At 57.0% G+C, this 16,449-nt stretch overlaps 2 protein-coding genes across 5 annotated transcripts in view; both read right to left on the bottom strand.

Annotated features, from left to right (window-relative positions):
- Positions 1-758, bottom strand: part of MAPK4 (mitogen-activated protein kinase 4) — a 51,063-nt gene extending 50,305 nt beyond the window's left edge. For 2 of the 4 annotated variants that reach the window (XM_086867539.1, XM_086867534.1), the window contains exon 1: positions 696-758. The gene's annotated coding sequence lies outside the window, so the exon portion shown is untranslated. The remainder of the gene's footprint in view (positions 1-695) is intronic. The other 2 variants (XM_086867541.1, XM_086867545.1) reach the window with 1 other exon arrangement.
- The window catches only part of ELAC1 (elaC ribonuclease Z 1), a 511,775-nt gene that overhangs the window by 109,364 nt on the left and 385,962 nt on the right, over positions 1-16,449 (bottom strand). The window lies entirely within an intron of this gene.

The raw sequence follows: 16,449 nt of genomic DNA, 5'->3' as shown, positions 1-16,449 counted from the left end.
GACAGGGCACACACAGACACACACCGCCCGGACAGACAGACAGGGCACATGGACAGACAGGGCACATGGACAGACAGGGTACACACAGACACACACCGCCCGGACAGACAGACAGGGCACATGGACAGACAGGGCACACACAGACACACACCGCCCGGACAGACAGACAGGGCACATGGACAGACAGGGCACACACAGACACACACCGCCCGGACAGACAGACAGGGCACATGGACAGACACACGGGGCACGGACGGACAGACAGGGCAGGCGGACACACAGACAGAGCACGGGCGGACAGGCAGGGCACACGGGCGGACAGGCAGGGCACACGGACACACGGACAGGGCACACGGACGGACAGACAGGGCAGACGGACACACGGACAGGGCACACACGGGCGCACAGCCCCCGAACAAGCCCGCAGGGCACACAAAGACGCACCGAGCCCGTGTAAAAGCGCGGAGAAGCAATGCCGGTGTCTCCGCTCGCCCTCGCCGGCAGCGAGCCGGCGCTCTCACGGGTTCGGATCGCTCGGTTCCGGGGAAGGGGGTCCGGGGCACGGGAAGGACGAGGCGACACCGGCAGGGCTCGCAGGGACCCGCCCCCGCCCCCGCCCGGCGCCCCCCGCCCGGCCCCGCTCAGCGGCAGCGCCCGGCGGGGCTCGGGGGCAGCGCCGGGGCCGCCGCACTCACCGGGGCCGCCGCGCTCGGCTCCGCCATGGCCCGACCGGCACCGGCACCGCGCCCGCCCCGCCTGACGTCACCCCCGGCCCCCGCCGCGCCGGCACCTGCGGGAGGCGGGGCCGCAGCCGCCAGCCCCCCCATCCCCGCACGGACCGCCGAGGGCCACACTGCCCTCGCCATCCCCGCCGAAAGACGCCCGAGAGGTCGGCTCCCCCGCCCCCGCCATCCGCGGGAGGAGCCGCCCGGGGGTCCCCTCCTCCCTCGCCATCCCTGGGAAAAGCCGCCCCCGGCATCGCGTCCCCCCCACCCATTCCGGGGAGGAACCGCCCGGGGGTCCGGTCATCCCTGGCCGATAGCGGGAAAAGCCGCCGGAGGGGTGCGAACCCCTCTCGCCATCCCCGGGAGGAACCACCCAGGGGTCCGTCCAGTCATCCCTCGCCATCCCCGGGGAAAGCTGCCCCAGGGGTCCGGTCCGTCCCCCCATCGCCGTCCTCGAGAAAAGGACCGTCCCCATCCTCGGCGGGAGCGGCACGGAGAGCTCCGGTCCCCCTCGCCATCGCCGCGGGGAGCAGCCGAAGGCGATCCAGTCCGTCCGCTCATCCCTGGCCATCCCCGGGAGGAGCCCAGGAGCCCGCTCATCCCTTGGCCATCCCCGGGAGGAGCCCAGGAGCCCGCTCATCCCTTGGCCATCCCCGGGAGGAGCCCAGGAGCCCGCTCATCCCTGGCCATCCCCGGGAGGAGCCCAGGAGCCCGCTCATCCCTTGGCCATCCCCGGGAGGAGCCCAGGAGCCCGCTCATCCCTTGGCCATCCCCGGGAGGAGCCCAGGAGCCCGCTCATCCCTGGCCATCCCCGGGAGGAGCCGCTCCCCGTTCCCCGGAGGCGCCGCCGGCCGGGACCCGGTTCCCCGCTTCCCTCACCCCCCTGTGAGGAGCCCAGGGAGGGGGAGCCCGCCTGGCCCCCACCTCGGGGCATCCCTGGCAGCGCAGACCCTCCTGGCTGGCTCTCAGCCCTTTCCCGTGCCCGTACCCAACGAGCATTCCCTTATCAGTTTTAACCTGTGGGTTTCCGGCTCCGCACCAAGCCATCGTCCCTGTGGGACCGTTCTGCCGCCCGCTCCGGCCCCTGGGGCTTGGCAGCATCCTCGTGTCCCTGCGCTCCGGAGCTGCTCCCAGTGCAGGAGGAGGAGGAGGAGGTGTGATGGATCACAGGTGAGGCAGCCGAGCTCTTCCTACCCGCGAGTGCCTTCACCCACTGAGCAGCCTCAAAGGAAAAAAAATTCACCGTACGCTGTATTTACAGTGTGAAAGAGCAATTAAAGGAAGCTGCTCCAACAGTCTAAGTGGAGGAAGCGCGATAGCTCAATAGTTATTGATCCCCTCCAGACAGGCATGCTGCTTTGTTGGAGCTGAAGGAGCCCTGCCTGATGCAAGGGAAGTGGTGAGAAAAAAATAAAAAATGGTCCCGTAAATTAAAACTCTCAGGGAATTGCATGGGAGGAAACGAAGGTGTGTAAGCGATTTTTGGTGGCACAGTAATGTGTAACGCTACTGTTTTGCTGCCTAGGATTAAAATGAATGTTCCCATCTGGCTGCCCCGTGAGCAGGAAGGTATTTAATAGAAGCTTGTGCCCGTGGATGGAAGGGTGGAAACAGAGAGCAGAAAAGAGGAATTGGAACATTAGCAGTTATTGCTGAAACCTCCCAGGGAAAGTGACCCGGTGTGCTCTCTGTGCAAAGCGTGGGGGTTATTCCCATGGCTGTTTGTCCCCAGGTGACAAACACACGGCCAGGGAAACCTAAGAGCATCCTGGGGCAAAGGCCAGTGCCAGAACACAGGGCTGTTTGGGCAGAGGTGTTCTCAAACAGGGCTGGCCTGGCACTGGGCTCCCAGATGTCACTGCAGCAGGGCACACGGTGACATGCCCGGCTCTGGCACCGTGATCCTGCTCTGCTCCTCAGCACAGGGCTGTCCACCACTGGAGTGGCCCAACAGAGGGAAAAGTGGAAATAGAAAATAACTTGCCCACCCAGCCCCAGGGCGAGGCTGAAGCGCACAAACCCCGAGCTGTGGGAGCGCTGCCTGCACCTGCCCTGGCTGGGAGCGAGGCGGGGGTTGGAGGGCTCTCCTTCCACAGCTTGAGCCCTTCGGCCTGTGGCACGGCCAGGGGCTGCTCTCTTCTAGCACCTGGGCCAGTGAGTTCTGGAGTGAGGCCAGAGGCCAACAAGATGGTCAGAGGGCTGGAGCACTTCCCCTGTGAGGAAAGGCTGAGACAATTGGGGTTGCTCAGCCTGGAGGAGAGAAGATTTGGGGTCACCTAATTGTGGTCTTCCAGGACCTGAAGGGGCTGACAAGATGGAGAGAGACCATTTACAAGGGATGGAGTGACAGGACACGGGCAATGGGTTCAAATTTCAAGAGGGCAGGCCCAGCTGGGATATTGGCAAGGAATTGCTGGCTGGGAGGGTGGGCAGGCCCTGGCACAGGGTGCCCAGAGCAGCTGGGGCTGCCCCTGCATCCCTGCAGTGTCCAAGGCCAGGCTGGACAGGGCTTGCAGCAGCCTGGGACACTGGAAGGTGGCCCTGCCATGGCAGGGGGTGGGGATGGGATGATCTTCAAGGTGCCTTCTGTGACTCTGTGATTCCCTCTTGCAATTGGCAGCGATAGCACCAAAACACATTTATATTTTCTGCTCAGGGACGGGCACTGGTTTGGTTGGTTGGGCTTGGTTTGGGTGAAGAAACGGGGTATTCGGGAGCTTGTCCCCAGCGCTGCAGGAAACCAGGGCAGCACCTCACAGGACCTTGGCAGCCGTCCCCAAACAACAAACCCTGGCAGTGCCCCGGGCTCTCACACCGCCCTGGCAACAGCCAGACGGCTTGGCAGGACGAGTGCCCGGCACAAAGGCGCTCTGTGCCGGCAGGGCTGTTAACCCCTGCTCACCGCCGAGCATCCGCACCCCGCGTCCGCCGCCCCGGGATGCTCCTCCAGGGAGGCAGGAGCCTGCTCACCTGCCTCAGGTGCTGCCAGGGCAGGATGGAGACAGACAGCACCATGAACAGCTTAATTAAACACCCTGGAGCCGGGCTAGATAATCTGTGCTGCATCCTCAAGCAGGAGGGATTGTGTCTCTTTCCAAGCAAAGCTCTCCAAAAGCCGCCAGAGTGTTTACATCAATTTCCTGGTGATTGGTGAGGAGGGACCTGGCACGCTGCATCAAAGCCAGCACTGTGTGTCAGGAACAGGGGCTGTGACCATCTCTTTTTCTCACCCCAGCATGGTGTGGGTTTAACCCAGGCTCTCTCCCTGCGCTCTGTGAGACAGCCACAAGCACAGGTAAGGCAAATGCAGGAAGGCTTTAGTCCTGCCTTGCCAGGCAGGGGCTGTCTGGTGCCTTCAGGGAGAGGGTGTTTCTCTCAGCTATCTCCATTTCTAGCACCTACTGGACTCATTTTTGTCACCTACTGACAGCATGTGCAGCCTGGGACTGGCCCCTCTCACAGGCAGAGGAGCCACAGCGTGCTGGGGTGATGCTCAGACTGTTCTGTGGGGCTGTCCAGGGCTGCACACGAGCACTGTGCTCCTATGAAAAGCCCATCGTGCTCACTGCAAAGCGTTTGTCTTGCACAGTATCACTCTGTCTCCTGTTACAGGATGCACTCAGCCTCTTTTGGGGGTTCAATTGTTGGCTGTTAAAATAAAAGGGACTCGGGTGTCTCATCAGGAGCAAGTTTCAGACATCCCCTGCCAGATCTGGGCATGCTGACACCAGTGAAGTGACACCAGTCAGGCTGGCACTGTCGCTTCCCACCGGGCACAGCACACTCAGCACATCCTCCTCGACACCCGTGACACATCCCTGGTACCTCATCAGCCCTTGGAACGCCCTGCAGAGCTGGTCCCACCTGCAGCAGCACACCCTGGGATGAACCTTTACCGCTTTCATGGGCCCAGACACAACAGGCAGAGAATAAAGACTCTTTTTTTGGTAGCAAACTTTATAAAATGAAGAACCGCTGCAATACCAGCCACATTTAGCAGAGGTGCTACAGCCTGTCTGCTGGGCAGCATCTCAGCACCCTGGGGGAAAACAAACCACATCATAAATCAGCTCTGTGTGGGTTGCCTTCTCTCTGCATAGATGGGGGAACCCTGAGGAATTGCTCTCCTCATATCCCTTTCCTCACAGGGTTTTCCAGCAGAGTGCTGCCCATCTCCAAGCCTGGAATATCGTAGGGTGGGGTAGGGTGGAGGGGATGTATGAGCCGGGATTTGTGTGCGAGGCAGCTGAAAAAGCAAAGAGTGTTTCTGGCCTCGGCAGCCTCCTCTCCCAGCTGCAGGCTGCCTACCCCACATCCACACTCTGCTCACTAAATTTTAGCTTTCCTCAGCACTCCGAGCTCGCAGCCAAATTTTGTTCTGTCAGCTGTATTATTAATCAGCAGGCTGCAAATTATGTTGCTATAACCCACGTACTTCTTATATTTTAAATTGAAAATGAAATAAATTGGTGCATAGTAAACAAATCCCAGCTTTCTGGGAGCAGCACGTGGCTGAGCACGGGGAGCTGTGGGGAATCAGGGGCCAGGACAGATGGGAGCCCGTGGAGAACCAGCCCATCGAGGGACTGGAGCGTGTCCAGGGCAGGGAACGGAGCTGGGGAAGGGGCTGGAGCCCCAGGAGCGGCTGAGGGAGCTGGGAAAGGGGCTCAGCCTGGAGAAAAGGAGGCTCAGGGGGCCCTTGTGGCTCTGCACAAGTCCCTGGCAGGAGGGGACAGCCGGGGGGGTCGGGCTGTGCTGCCAGGGAACAGGGACAGGAGGAGAGGGAACGGCCTCAGGCTGGGCCAGGGCAGGGACAGGGGGGACAGCAGCAGGAATTTCTTTGCATAAAGCTCTGTCAATCCCTGTCAGAGCTGCCCAGAGCACTGCTGGAGTCCCCATCCCTGCAGGGGTTTGGAGGCCATGTGGATGTGGCACCTGGGGACAGGGGGCAGGGTGGCCTGGGCAGAGCTGGGGAATGGTTGGACTGGATGGTGTGAGGGCTTTTCCAACCCAAATGGTTCTGTGATCCTTTGATTTCAGCCCAGCTGCCACACAGATCTACACAGAGAGCTGGGTACAGTGCTTGCCTTGGCCATTGCCTCAGCCCCAGACTGCCCTGAGCGAGCAGCTCTCTAACCAGAGGCTGGGAAAAAAGGACAATATGAAACATTTAAGAAAGCTCTTTTGACTTCCTAACCTTTCATGCAGAAAAAGGACGTACAAGAATACCAAAGGAGAGGCTGATTGATGGCTGGACCTGAGCGAGCCTCCCATGCCCATGTTTCATATTTAAGCCCTCATAAAGGTCAGTTTGTATTTCCAGCAGGCAGAACAAAAATGCCATTTAATAATGCATATACCTTTTTTGCCCTACCTGTTACTAAGGGGGGCATGGCTTAGCAGAGCTCTGGCACGGCCTTGGTGGTGGTTTGCACATCGGTGTAAAGCTCCACTCGAGTGGCCCAGCTGCATTAGCCCTGGCTTAGTCACACCTCTGAAGCGCCTCTGCCTTTGCCCTGCTGCCACCAGGAAAAGATGAATTCTCCAGGGGAAGGTGTGACAGCAATGTGCGATCACCTGCCCCGGAGCAGTATTAATATACAAGAATAAAGTGGAAATTAAAAACAGCAGGACAGAAAAATGCTGTGAGTGTCAATCTGGGGATATAAAACCGCTCCAACTCGCCACGTGCTCTGTTCAATCCTTCACGCACACTCTGATTTCTCCCCTAAGTGCAATAAATCACATTGGTACTTAAATATGGGTGTCTACAAAGCAGCTGCACAGGTGGGGAGCTGTGCATGGAGTGAAACAGCCCTCCCTGCACCCACCAGGTCCGGGTGCTGCAGCAGCACTGGTGCAGTGCCCTGCCCTATCCTGCTGTGGCTGAGGACAGCAGCACCGAGCCCTTGGGCAGGCATCACCTTCCTCTGGTTCCTTACCTTTAGGACAGGCCAGGGGTGAGCTTGCGCCTCTCAGGAGGGATGAGCTGCTGCTGCAGGCCTGGCTCACTTGGTGCTGCTGGAGCATAGCTGGCAGGGTCCCACAGCAGTGGGGACACCCTGGCTCGGGGCTCAGACCACTGCTGGACACCAGGACACGAGCCAAGGCGCTCCCGTGGGCTGTCCTCTAGGGAAACGGCTCCTAACAAATTCTGCCTCTTGGAAACAGGAATGCTTTGAAGGAGGAAGTGTCAGAGCACAAAATCTGCCAGGCACGAGTGAAGAATTGCCCTCAGCCCTGCCAGCTCCTCCAGCGCTCTGCGAGGGATGGAGATCCACACGGAGGAGGAGGAGGAGGGGTGGCAGACACTGGGGAGCAGCTCTGGATCCAGGCTGGATGGCCTGGCAGAGGACAGCACGGGGCAGCTGCTGTGAAGAATGATGGAGTGGTGAGCAGATGTGGTGTCCAGACACGGAGCTCCTGGGACTGGGTCTGTGTGGAGAAAGCGTTATCGCAGCACAACCCACCTACTTCTTATTTACTGCAAATCCTCCTTCACCCTCTGTGCCCGCACAGTGTGTCCCTGCTGCCCTCCTTCCTGTCCCACAGCTGCACCCAGGCCCCCTGGCAGCCTCAAATAACAGTTTATTCACTTCTCCCTCCGTTTCCTCACATCACATTCGAATTAATGCCGTATCAGAGCACCTATCACCCAGCCAGGGCAGGAGTGGCGAGCATTGCCACTCAGCAGCTGCGAGGGATCCCAGCCCACTCCTTCCACCTCACCGGCAGCAAAACTAGTCAAAAGCAAAGCTTTTGATTCCCCAAACTGTCATCAATTTAGCATCAACTTCCTTGAAGGTTTCCTTTTCCTCCTGTTCTATTAAACTGACCTAAAACTGCCAAGGCGAAGAAAGAAGATGAGGTCTCTCTCACGTCGTAGGCAGCCACCTTTGTAAATCCTCGGGAACGAGCTTGTCACAACTTCCTGGCACCGGGGGACCAGAGCCAGAGCAGCTCTTCTCTGCCCACCCACACTCCCCATCACTTTTCACCTCCTGCTGCTCTTTCCTACGTGCACTGTGCCCACCTTTGAGCGCTCAGAGCAGGCGGGAGCGGGGGCAGGCACCTCTGAGCTGACAATTCCCAGCTCCACGCGCTGGGGGATCCAGGGATGGGCTCGGAGAGCCCAGATTTTGTCACATCCACTGTCCCAGCCTGGAGACAGTGCCAGGGACATTTCCTGCTGAGCAGGAGGAGCTCCCTCACCGGCAGCATCCCCTCCCTTGCCCAGCTTCCTTCCCCGCTTGCCACACAAGCCGTTCATCCTGGCGCTTCGCTCATTAATAAAGGTTCTAATTGGAAGTGCTGTCTCTGCCTGATGGACTGACTCAGGGGATGGACTGACTGCCAAGGGGTCAGCTCCTGGTTTAGCTCTGGACACGAAGCTGTGATGGACGAGGAGAGCCCAGGTGCAGCAGGAAGGCACCGCACAGGGGGCAGGTTCTGGGCACAGGTGCCCGGATCCGCTGCGTTCCCGACTGTACCCACAACAGAAACCCAGCCACAGGAAAGAAAATGGATGGCATTCTTTCAAAAGAGGTGTTTTTCTTTCTGGAAACAGAGGCCTTCCTTTTGCCACGGCTGTCCCCAGCGCACCAGGTGCAGGTGATGCCCAGGTCAAACAGCCTCAAAGCTGCTGCTCCCCACCCCTGGGAATAAATCCCTTGCAATGCCTGGATCCCAGCTGAGCTTTAGCAAGGGAGCTATCCCAGGAACAGCTCACCTGCTCACCTGGGTATTCACCTGCTTTGCCAGCTCCCAGCATTTGCATTCCTGAGTGTTTGCAGGACCAAGCAGCCAGGTAATCCACTGCGTGGACCTTCATGAGGCAAATTATCTGGGAGAAGCATGGGAAGCAGAAGAGAAATAAAAACGGGAGTTAGTCACGGTCTTCCTATTTATTCATAGATTATTTTACCCGTTAATTAAAACAGAGCATGCTTCAGAATGGGAACTGCCTCCCTGAGGTCCCAATTAAGCAGGACAGCTTTGCACAGCCTCAGTGGGTACCGGAGGGGCTGGGCTGGGGCACGGGGATTGATGGATGGCAGCGATGAAGGAGCTGTCTGAACACGTGTGAGCGGAGCTCTCCGGTGACCTTCAGCAGCCTGCTCTGGGCAGGCTGTGCTGCATGTGCCAGGAGATGCTATCTCCTCCAAGAACAGCCCAGATGAGGCATCCTCTGGCCCTCTGTGCTCCGGATCCAACGCCTTGGGAGTATTCCAGCCTCAGAAACCACCAACGCCAAACGCGCAGCAAGATAATATTTTTTTAACTCCCCCAAGACTGGCCATTTCCCTGCACTGCTGCTCTAATTGCAAACAGTGGCTTGAAGCTTAAGAACCTGTTTTGGAGGTGATGGGAGATGTCCAACCTCCCTGGTCCCAAGAAGCTGGGGCTGAGCAGTGTCCATCTGCATTAGCCTTTTGGGAGGGGGGAATTCACAGCTCAGCCCCAAACGCTCCAAAGCTGGGGACACAAAGGGATCAGGGTGGACAGACTGACTGCCAAGGGGTCAGGAAGGACAGACTGACTGCCAAGGGGTCAGGGGGACAGACTGACTGCCAAGGGGTCAGAGGGGACAGACTGACTGCCAAGGGGTCAGGGGGGACAGACTGACTGCAGAGGGGACAGACTGACTGCCAAGGGGTCAGGGTGGACAGACTGACTGCAGAGGGGTCAGAGGGGACAGACTGACTGCCAAGGGGTCAGGGGGGACAGACTGACTGCCAAGGGGTCAGAGGAGACAGACTGACTGCAGAGGGGTCAGAGGAGACAGACTGACTGCCAAGGGGTCAGAGGGGACAGACTGACTGCAGAGGGGTCAGAGGGGACAGACTGACTGCAGAGGGGTCAGGGGGGACAGACTGACTGCCAAGGGGTCAGAGGGGACAGACTGACTGCAGAGGGGTCAGGGGGACAGACTGACTGCCAAGGGGTCAGAGGGGACAGACTGACTGCCAAGGGGTCAGAGGAGACAGACTGACTGCCAAGGGGTCAGAGGGGACAGACTGACTGCAGAGGGGTCAGGGTGGACAGACTGACTGCCAAGGGGTCAGAGGGGACAGACTGACTGCCAAGGGGTCAGAGGGGACAGACTGACTGCAGAGGGGTCAGAGGGGACAGACTGACTGCAGAGGGGTCAGAGGGGACAGACTGACTGCCAAGGGGTCAGGGGGACAGACTGACTGCAGAGGGGTCAGAGGGGACAGACTGACTGCAGAGGGGTCAGAGGGGACAGACTGACTGCCAAGGGGTCAGGGTGGACAGACTGACTGCAGAGGGGTCAGAGGGGACAGACTGACTGCCAAGGGGTCAGGGGGGACAGACTGACTGCCAAGGGGTCAGAGGGGACAGACTGACTGCAGAGGGGTCAGGGTGGACAGACTGACTGCAGAGGGGTCAGAGGGGACAGACTGACTGCCAAGGGGTCAGAGGAGACAGACTGACTGCAGAGGGGTCAGGGGGACAGACTGACTGCAGAGGGGTCAGAGGGGACAGACTGACTGCAGAGGGGTCAGGGTGGACAGACTGACTGCAGAGGGGTCAGGGTGGACAGACTGACTGCAGAGGGGTCAGGGGGGACAGACTGACTGCAGAGGGGTCAGGGGGACAGACTGACTGCCAAGGGGTCGGGGGAGGCACCGACAGACACCTCCCTGCAGAGAAGCTTCCCAGCCTAACACTGCAAGCAGCATCTGAGCCTCTCATGGGGAGGACGTTTGAGATAATGCCCAGGATGTCTTGGGAAATGAGCTCTCAATTAATACTGCTGTGCCTCATCCACAGGTTCTTAGCTGGGAGTTCACAAGGACAAGGCAGGCAGTGAGGCAGAGCTGCTCTCTTCCACCCCAAGCTGAGGACATGGCAATACCCTACATCCAACCCCATTCCTTTATCCAAACCACACTGCTGTGCCCTCACCATGGGAGATCAGGGACCAATAATTCCCTCCTGTAATTTACTAATAAAACCCCAGGAGTTATTGTGGGCTTTCTGATTCTGTAGTTCCCTTCAAGCACGAGTATTTGTGAACCTCAGGTGCTCCTTTCCAGCAGCTCGCCCTTCCAGGAGGTCCAGCAGCCCGAGGATGGGATGTGGGCAGTGATGCTGTGGATTGCTGGCACGTGGCAGCCAGCAGCACCCCTGGCAGCACAGGAAAATTTGGCTGCTGATGAGATGCTAATGATGGCAGAGCTGAAAGCCTGCCCTTCCCCACCTGCCATGTGGGCCTGGGCAAGTCCTGGTCTTCACTGGGGGGCTTGAGCCCCAAAAGCAGGCGTGGTACACAAGGCAGGGCTGGGCTGAGGGTCCCCAGCTGTCCCAGTCACCTCCTCCTCACAGGCCCCTGAAGCTGGATCTTGCCTTGTCCAAAAGGCACGTGGAGGCTCCCTCCCCTGCACACACCTCCCTGCTGTCTTCTCCTGGTGGCTCCAGCCACCACTTTTGTGCCTGGAACAAGCCAGCAGGCCTTGTGTGTCCCCACTGGTCCTTGAAGGATTGTTCCTGCTCTGTGGGACATGCACACAGCTCCTCCCAACCTCTCCTTTCCTGGGTGTCTGCAGGCAAAGTGTCACTGTCCTGGGGGACAGCGATGTGGGGCTGTGGCTCCCATGTCCTGGGGGACAGCGATGTGGGGCTGTGGCTCCCATGTCCTGGGGGACAGCGATGTGGGGCTGTGGCTCCAATGTCCTGGGGGACAGCGATGTGGGGCTGTGGCTCCCATGTCCTGGGGGACAGCGATGTGGGGCTGTCCCCTCGTGCTGTGGCTCCCATGGCTGTGCTTTTCCCCTCAGTGCCCCCCAGGAACAGGCAAGGAGTGTCCAGTTGCACCAGGACGTGGTTCATCCCTGGGAAAGCGTCTGGATCAGCCAGGGCTGCCTTTATGATCGCTGAGGGAAGCATCAGTCCCCGCTCACAGTGACTCAGAGCCTTGTCCGCTTTTCCAGGGCTGGTTCCACCTCCCTGGTCCTCCCAAGCTTTCAAGGCATTTCCAGCTGAAGAATAAACCAGAATTACCAGCTGGGCCACTGGTGCCAGCCGGAGCCTTTGGTCTGGAGGAGATTCCAGCTGCCAGAGCCAGTCCAACAGCAAGGGCAGCCTGGGCAGGCTGCAGAAGACCCCCAGCACCTCAGCGTGGCTGTCACTAAAGGCCACAGTGCCAATGACAAGGCCTGGGGAGCAGGAAGGCACTGCAGGGGTTTTTTTATGTGCAACAGATTAATCCACAGCTTGATGTTTTCAGCCAGGGAAACTCTATCTCATCTGAGGAGCTCTATTTGTATATTCTCTGTGTGTTTGTGGGTTGCTGCTCCCACCAGCTGAGACTAAAGCTTGGCCTCGGCAAAGGAGAATTAGAGATTGGAAATGCTCCCACGGAAAGCAGGCTGAGGAGCTTTGGGTGCTGCCATTAATCAAGCTAATTCACATGAGTGAGCCGTTCAAGTGATATTAGACCCAGCAAGAGCAGACAGAGAAAATTAATTAAGGCTTTAGGAGAAGAAAGAAGACTCCTGAAAACACAGATCAGGTTTCTGATGGTTTGTGTGGGCACATGTAGGAAGCCAGAAAAACAGAGGGACCGAGGGCCTGGAGGCCCAGGACACACTTGAGGGGCCAGAGCACAGAGGATTTGGTGGCCACACCAAGCACACCAAGCCACCCTTTGTGGCTGGATCTGGGTGCAGGTTGATGCATTTTTTAAAGTGAAGCGGTTCAACTGGATATTTCCTAGCACCCTTTCGTGGTTGCTGGGGGTTCACCTGCCTGCCTCTGAGGTCAGAGATGGGAATAATTTAGAATTCACCATCTTCACAAGAACCCTCCCTGCAGCCAGCACTGCCCAGGTCTCCTCCCAGGCATCATCCCCCAGATGTGAGCACAGAGAGGAGCCAGAGCTTCAGCTCCTTTCCTCACCTTTTGGGGTGAGAAAACATTTGGTAGAGCTTTTGTATCACCCCTCACCAGGGTTAGGGGATAGGGAATCAAACCAGGGTAAGAAGTGCCGCTCGAGCCATCTCATCATTCCTTTGTCACCTCCCTCTGTGCTCTTTGTGCCTCGCAGTGGCACTTCACAGAGGTGGAAAAAATAGGAATTGTCTTCCCCAGCCACCAGGGCAAGAATTCCTTGCATGGGCTCCCCATCCTTCACGCAAGGTAGCCTGGCTTCTCCCCACACTGCAAAAAAGCCGGGACCTCAGCTTTGACTGGGTGAAAACATCCCCGCTGAAGGCAGATGAATGGAAGTACCGAAACCAGCATCAAAACAGCTCGTGGCGGCTCTGAGCTGAGCAAAGCCTTCCAAAACCTCTGCTTTAAGCTTGATCTGCTCCAAAAGTTGGCTCTACAAAGCTCTGCAGGTTTGCGTCCCACCCCCACCTCCGCACTGCGTGCTTCCAGCTTTTAAAAGAAAAGCTGTTTTGCTGTTTTCTGATGCTTCTGATAATATTTTGCAGAGCATCTCTCCCGTGCTGTTTCCAGGAGATCTTCCCAAGGCTTGTAAAAAATCTGATTATGGGTCTGAAAAACAACATCCAAGGGAGCAAATCTGAAGCTCAGGTGGCAGAAGGAGAGAGACAAACGGGGAAGAGCTCCTGCAGCAGCATCTGCATGGGATTTGGAGGCAAGGAGCCCCAGAGGTGGTGAGATTTCTAATTTTTCACCTGCTTCCCGTTTCTTCCCCACTTCTGGGCACAGACACCTCAAAGCCAGAATCAAAAAGAGCCAGAGGAACTGTAAAAATGGGGAGAAAGCCCCCAGACCACAGAAGATGCACGTCCCGCGTGCTCAGATAAGGACCCAAATTAAAGGTTGCAAACCACAGGCGATGGAATGATGCTGGTGGAAAGTTCACCCCTTTCAGCCTGGTGTCCGTGGCCACGGGTGGGGCTTGAAATGTTTGGTGGCACCAAATTCCACCCAGCAAGGCGGGAAGGCAGTCTCCTGCCAATTCCTGGCAGCAGCATCCCTGGCTGAGGAGACACCAGGAGGAAGAGGAAGACAGCAGGAAGAAGGAGAGCAGGTCTGGCTTAGAGAAGAGGGAGAAGCGCAGGGCCAGAGCTTGCACTAAGCAGCCTCCAAAGCCAGGCACAAGGACAAGAGGTTTTCCTCAGCCGTGGCTGGATTTAAGCTGGATACTGGGAGAGTTTTTTTTTCCTCTTAAGGCAGAAACATCAGGGCTTCCCGAGCTGAAGGGGCAAAGGTGCAGCCAAGTGGTTTTAACGTGGAGCTTGTTCGAATTGCTTGTTCATGAGCAAAAAGCATCACTCCTCAGGCAGGGATTTGCGAGGCTCAGGGAGGTGGCAGCCGGGGACAAAACACTTTGTGTGCAGCTTGAACCACCAGCTCGTGGCGTGGCCTTGGGAAGTGCTTAAATGCCTCAACAACTCCCTTTTGTACAACAGGGATAATACTTCTCAGCCATGCTTAGGAACCGCCCGGGACATTAAGGTATGATCACGAGAGGGCCCCTCCTGCAGCACGAAATACCAGCATCTTCAAATAATTTGTGTGGGTTTGGGGGTGGGACCCGCTGTCTGTCCGGCACAGGAGCTCGACAGCGAGCTCAGCTGATGCCCGCACGGGCAGACCCCCACCAGCCCAGCACGGCAGGGGATGGAGCTGCCGAGACTCCTCAAACCTCCGGGAGGGCAGCGCAAGCAGGGCCGGGGGAGCGGCGGAGCCGGGAGCCCGCCGACACAGACACCCCTTCGACACTCCCGTGTTTTATTCATGAGCAGGGGTCCCGCCCCTCGGGCTCGCTCCTCGCATCAGAGGCTGTTAAAATTTTAATTGGCGTGCGCGTCTGCATCCGTACCCAACCGGCTCCTGCCTGCGATGTTGCCATGGCACCTCCCGGGCTCCAGGGTTATCCATCCCTGGATAACCAGCGCGGGGAAAAACGGGCTGCGATGGTGCTCGCCGGGTTTGAAACAACCTGTGAAACCGTCCTGCCTCATTACCCGCTTCCTCACCAGCGGGAGGAAGTCAGGCTGAAACCCCGAATCCCCCGGTTGCCCGGAGGGGAGAAGTGAGGGGCTCGGTGGGGCTGGCTCGGCAGGAGAACCACAGGTACCTGTGACAAGACCTTTCAGTGAATTCACCCTTGCCCAGCTGCTTGTGTGTGTGTTCCCATCTCTGCTGCAGCCCCGGGGCTGCTCCCCAGCGGGAAGCAATTCCCGAGCCCTTCTCTCCTCAAGAAACCCAGCGACAACCAGAAGGAAACGCTGCTGAAAAGAATAAACACAAAACCCAAAGTATTTCTAGCTTGTTACAGTCAGCATATTATTTAATTAAAAAGCTCTAGTAAGATCAGTGTGATTTCCCAGAGGGAAAACGTATTTAAATTGTTTCAGAAGCTGATGCTCGCCGCTGTTACTGTAAGGCAGGGAGGCAGCTCTGCCCCAGACATCCTCTGCACCAAGGAGTGACGAGAGGAGGAATATTTTTAATGCCATTTCTTTGTGCAGTCAGGTTACAGGGCCACCTTCACATTCGTGTGTCTTCCCAAGAGGCAGTGCTGGCTGAGAATTTACAACCCATTTATTCAGACATGCTTAAACAAGTAACCTTCTCAACCCAAGGGGTTTTTTTTGGGGGTTTAAAAGCTTTCTGACTCCTAGGATATTGCAGGAATACATTACTGGGCATTGCTAAAGAGCTAGAAAATGTAATTTTGATTTAAGCTCATCCGAAGGCAGGTAACTGCAGCATCTAGAAGAGCAGTTTTCCTTACAAGCTTTCCTGAAGCTCTGACCGGGCAGGACACACCATCCCAAATTATTTTAACAAAATAAACCTGGTTTATCCACCATGGGCGTCATCTAAAGATGTGGGTCTTGAGCAAAGTATGATACAGAAATTAGAAACCCTTATGGCAGCAGGAGGGAATTGAAGGGTCCCATTAATCCTTTAATTTCATTTATTTCCTTCCTCTTTAGCAAGGGTGCAGAACGGGCTCGTCAGACCTTCGATCCAGGCTGCCAAGACAACCGGCACAAGCACGCTCTTCCCAGATGGAAGCAGACAAGAGACTAGCAACAAACCTGCTCTTAATTAAACATTTGTCTTGCAATTACATACTTCTGTGTAATTATCGCCATCAAGACAAACACCAACTGGATTACAGCAAGAAAAGACAGACAGTAAAGGTTAATGGGCCTTTTTCTCCCTTTGCAATTATTCCTCAGATCTCGCAGAGGGAAGGGCAGGACGTCCGGAATGCCGCTGCCACTGCAAGGGAGGAACAAGCCCATCCCAGGAACAATTAGCCTGAACTAGCAGACGCTAAAATTACATGTCTGAGAGGATGGATGATGAATTCTTTGAGGTCTTGCTGCGGGCTTGGTGCAGCCTAGAGCATGGCCAACTCCAGTGCCCCTGCATCATTCCTCTGCGCTCACACCTTCCCGTGTTTTATTATCCTCAGGGCCCACGAGGGAAAACCCAAACCCACCATTGAGGGTTCTGCATCTCTCTCTACTCTAAGTAAGCCCAATTCCTTACTTTTCTAGCCATCTTCAATTCCATCTTTCATTTCTCCTAGCAGGCAGCCAGGACCTCACAGAGAGAGTCCAAGCCTAGTGCTCACCTGTAATTAGGAGGCTGGCTGACTGCTTTCCATTTCTGACAGTTTGGCAGACCCAGATCCCATCTGCATTTATTGGCTGACTTTGCAATAGCCACAGGAATGGATTGCTGCTTTAATCTGTGGTCTGCT

The sequence above is a fragment of the Cyanistes caeruleus genome, chromosome Z (assembly GCF_971803275.1).
Source record: "Cyanistes caeruleus chromosome Z, bCyaCae1.hap1.1, whole genome shotgun sequence".
Lineage (NCBI taxonomy): Eukaryota > Metazoa > Chordata > Aves > Passeriformes > Paridae > Cyanistes > Cyanistes caeruleus.
Note: the sequence above shows the minus strand (reverse complement) of the source record. Positions and strands in the feature narration are given on the sequence as shown.